We start from the raw sequence: 4,910 nt of genomic DNA, 5'->3' as shown, positions 1-4,910 counted from the left end.
TCTCCCTCTCCCTCTCCCTCTCTCTCTCTCTCCCTCTCTCTCTCTCTCTCTCTCTCTCTCTATCTCTCTCTCTCTCTCTCTCTCTCTCTCTCTATCGAGGAGCAAGTTGACAGGGGAGGATAATTAACAAATGTCAGCAGCATCTTGTTAACTTTGCAAACCTTAGCATTAGCAACAGGAATTAGCAAACGAAAGTGTTAACAGCGCTTACGTCATCCCTTCGACAGCACTCGAGTCGAACCCTAGCGATGGCTCCCCCCTCCTCCAGCCCGAACCCTACCTCACAGGAAAGCAATCTTCTTTTTATTGCTTTCTATCTGCAGCTGTCGCCTAACAGGTGAATACACAAACACCTTGCCGGTAACTATTGTGTGAACACACCACACACACACATCCTTATGCGTGTCACCAAAACAAAAACAAGTTAGGAGACTTATTGCTACTCATACCAATGGCTGTCATACAGAGACAGAGAGGGGGAGAGAGAGAGGGGGAGAGACAGGGGGGGAGAGAGAGGGGGAGAGAGGGAGAGGGAGGGAGAGAGGGAGAGAGAGAGGGAGGGAGAGAGAGAGGGGGAGAGAGAGGGGGAGAGAGGGAGAGGGAGGGAGGGAGGGAGGGAGAGAGAGGGAGAGAGAGGGGGAGAGAGGGGGAGAGAGATTGCAAACGCACAATAGGAAACATGTTTACGTCTGATCTCCCCCCTATTGACTTTTGATCGAATTGCTTTTCTTTTATCTTAGGAGGTGTGTGTTGATTAAAAAGGATGTTCGGCTGGCGTTCACGTCTGAGGCAGTGAGGCCTTCTGGGTAGACGGCGGGGGAGATGACAGAGATGATGAAAGAGACGCACTTAGACTCCCATGCATGCCGAGGTTCATTTCACCGCTGATGATAAAAGTCCTATGGGCTCCCTTGCTTGCCTGAATCAGGAGCTCATCAAAATGGAAATACATGTTATAGACAGGGGCGTACAGTTTCCTCGTCTTGTACAGCAGTAACGCTAGCGAAACCCCTGCCATCTGCCGCTATACCGTCGACTCTACGAAAGCCAGCACAATAACACGATACTAGCCGAGATTATAGCCGCTTTATAGTCCACGTTCAACAGCGATATGGGACGATAGTTTTACCGTCCCCGTCTTAAAACGCGGATATACCTTATGTTCCTTCCTTTCTCCTCCTTGAGCTTTAGGGGGTTTGCAGATAAAGGAAGGAGGGATGGAGTAGCGCGGGATAAAAGAAGATATAGAATAAGAGGAGGAAAGGGAAAACGTGTAATGGAGAGGCTCGGGTGGATGGAGCAGGTGATAGAGAGAGGAGTGCGAACAGCGGAGTGCGGAGGAGCTTCACAGCGTGAGTGTTTCGGCGGGGTAATCGTGCCTGAGGATCTAGCTAGCAGGGCGCTAGCAGGTAATCTGTGTTCAGCGCTGCTGCACACCTGCCAGGGTGATCCATGTCCCCGGGCCCGCGGGGTACCAGAGGTGGAGTGGTAATCTGGCTGGATCAGCGTGCCTAACATACGTCCTCCTACATCTCCTTCTTCTACTCCTCCTCCTCCCCCCTCAGAGTGCCTAACATACGTCCTCCCCCTCCTTCTTCTCCTCCTTCTTCTCCTCCTTCTTCTCCTCCTCCTTCTTTTCTCCTCCTCCTTCTTCTTCTCCTCTTCCTTCTTCTTCTTCTCCTCCTCCTCCTTCTTCTCCTCCTCCTCCCCCTCCTCTCTCCTCCTCCTTCTCCCTCTCCTCCTCCTCCTCCTCCCTCTCCTCCTCCTCCTCCTCCTTCCTTCTCCTCCCCCTCCTCCTCCCCTCCCCCTCCTCCTCCTCCCCTCCCCCTCCTCCTCCTTCTCCCTCTCCTCCTCCTCCTCCTCCCCCCCCCCCCCCCTCCTCCTCCTCCTCCTCCTCCGTGCAGACATTTTAAGATGTAGCCTCTACACACGGTGCATAGTAATTGTTTGTAAAGGCTGTTGATGTTATAAATATGCACAATTACATCATTCTGATCGGTTGGTCATTCTTGTTTTGCTAAAGCATAGTTAGGTAAGTAGTCAAATTCAGCTTTTTCACCTTTTCTGTTGATTCCAAACGTTGCAAAGTCATGAACTTTGCGAATACTGCACTGACATTGTACCTGACATCCAGAGGAACACAGAACACAGAACACACGCTCGCACACAAACATCCACCTAACATCTGCTGTCTGTGGGCTGACAGGCAGATACAGTATTGGCAGAGTGATGTTTTTAGACTTACGGTTATACCCTGAGACTTTCATGAAACTCAATTCCCCATCTGATGTTTTTAGAATGTTTCGACTGGCTTCCGTCTGTGGTGAACACATTTGACAGATTTCTTCGCAGTACCTTGATAGACCAAGTGTGACAACATCCAAACAAACAAACACGACTTTGAGCCAGTCAAACACTCAACTCTACGGCCTCGTTTTTAATTATTATTAAACTGACATTGTACATCAGTTGCAATGGTCCTCTGTGGCTCAGAGGGTAGAGCATGGCGCTAACAACGCTTAGCTTGTGGGTTGCTGGGGCCATATACAGTATACTGAAACACGTATGCATGTATGCACTAAGTCGCTTTGGATAAAAACATCAGCTAAATGACGTATATATGGTAAAATGGTAAATGGAATGCACTTATATAGCGCCTTATTCCATAGCGCTTTACAACGGCCTCTCATTCACCCGTTCACACACACATTCACACCCCGATGGCGGCCAAGCTACCATGCAAGGCGCCGGCCGGCCCGCTCACTGGGAGCAATTTGGGGCCGATCTGCCTCTGACCTTGCGATCATTAGACGCCGGCTCTACCTCCTGAGCCACAGCCGTATATATTATTAGATTAGATCATTAGACTATATTCAACTTTATTGTCATAGCAGAACAGGACCAGAACTAGACAACGAAATGCAGTTAGTAGCCAGTAGTATCTAACCAGATATATTACATCCAGTGACACATCACGTCAAAACAGACATGTGAGGCGGCGTGAGTGTCGCCCCCTCGTTAGTGGCAGCTCTCTGACGGCGTGCGCCCCGCAGTCCACCAATCAGCCGAGGCCACATCAAAGAACTGACATCTTCAATCACTCGTCCTTCCCCCTCCGGGCATCTGCGTTGGCATGGGCTAGCGACCGCTAATATACCTATGATCAAATGATGTACATGTGTGCAGAGACAGAGACATGGTCAGTCTGGCTGTTCTGGTTTGTAATGACAGTCACAGAGTTTGACAGACTTCTTTCTCCTTCCGCTGAGAAGAAGAAGCGAGCTGAGGTTGTTGTTATTGCGCTGGGCTTGGTTACCATAGATACCGTGATAGTGCTGGAAACAGGGCGATGTTAAGACGTTGTAGTTTTATATAAAATACACATAATAGTAATGAGAGACAGAGCCCAGGTTATGATGACATTATTCAATGTTTCTCATATCACTTTAAGTGTGTGTGTGTGTGTTTGTGTCTCTGTGTGTGTGTCTGTGTCTCAGTGTGTGTGTGTGTGTATCTTTGTGTGTCTCAGTGTGTGTGTGTGTGTGTGTGTGTGTGTGTCTGTGTCTATGTCTCTGTGTCTCTGTCTGTGTGTGTATGTGTGTCTCTGTGTGTCTCTGTGTCTCTGTGTGTCTCTGTGTGTCTCTGTGTCTCTGTCTCTGTGTCTGTGTGTCTGTGTGTCTCTGTGTCTCTGTGTGTGTGTGTGTGTGTGTGTGTACATGTGTACAGTATGCGTGCACATAAGGTATTAGTTGATCTGTGTGAGGAGGATGTGTGCACAATCCGAAGCAATAACCATCAAGCCCCATATGAAAGCGTCCAGATGGCTGTCTGACAGCTTCACTGGTGCAGGACGGAATCGTACGGACCGCATGATCTAAACCACCACATAAACCAGCTTTCAAGTGGAATATCTTTAATACAGCCGCCACATATAAAAGCAGCGCATGTGTGTGTACGTACCTACAGTAACAAATTGCTGTCGGGCGAACATGAATGCAAAAGATACGTGACCAGATGACCTCTGTTTGAAAGATAAACCTATAAATACAGTAGAGGAATACAGAGAGAGCTTCAGGGAGCAAGGCCGCTTGGCAACAAGAGCTTTGAACAACACTCGGTTGCTAGGGATGAGGTAATCGATAGAGCTCTCAGGAGGAATGGATCTGAGGTGGGATTCTGAGAACCGTAGTGGGCAAACATGCAGCCCATCAACAGTGACCAATTATAATAAAAACACGGTGTATTGATTGAAGGGTTCTGTTACAGATTGTTGTATTGTGAGATAATAGCAATTTCCTTAGATTTAAATGATAAGAGCATCTGTTTAATAACACTAGAACAGCCGTGCCTTTTTACCTAGTAAAAGAGCAGCACTCTTTACAATGCTCAAGCTGCTATTTACACACAACGACCACTAGTTGGCCACTTGTTAATTAACCTGCTTCCGACACAGGAAAAACTGCAAAATAGCTTCATACTAGCTTAACCTGATGTGATTTTGAGAATGTAAGGATACTGGGTGGTAGAACGCACATATCTAGGACAAGTCATGAAAGGAGGGTCCTGAAATTTGATCGAGTGCAAATATATAACATTTGTCTTTACTCACTTTACTTTACTTTACTTCTTTCTACTCAGAGGTCAAATGAATCATGGCTGATTAAGTGTTAAAGCAGAACTTCTCATTCCACTAAGCCTGAAGTACAGATATGAGTGAGCCTGGACACAGATCATAGATCACAGATGGACTGATGTAGGATGTGCAGCACTTGCTGTTGATCTACATTCAAACAAGGTTAATTGAGCGACAGAGGCGTATGAAATGTTATTATTATGGATGCAATTATTATACATACTGTGTAAATGGACTGACTTGTATAGCGCCTTTATCCAAAGCGTTTTACAACAGC

This window comes from Nansenia antarctica, assembly GCF_963989245.1.
Source record: "Nansenia antarctica genome assembly, chromosome: 1".
Lineage (NCBI taxonomy): Eukaryota > Metazoa > Chordata > Actinopteri > Argentiniformes > Microstomatidae > Nansenia > Nansenia antarctica.
The sequence above is the reverse complement of the archived record's forward strand: the minus strand, read 5'-3'. Positions refer to the sequence as shown.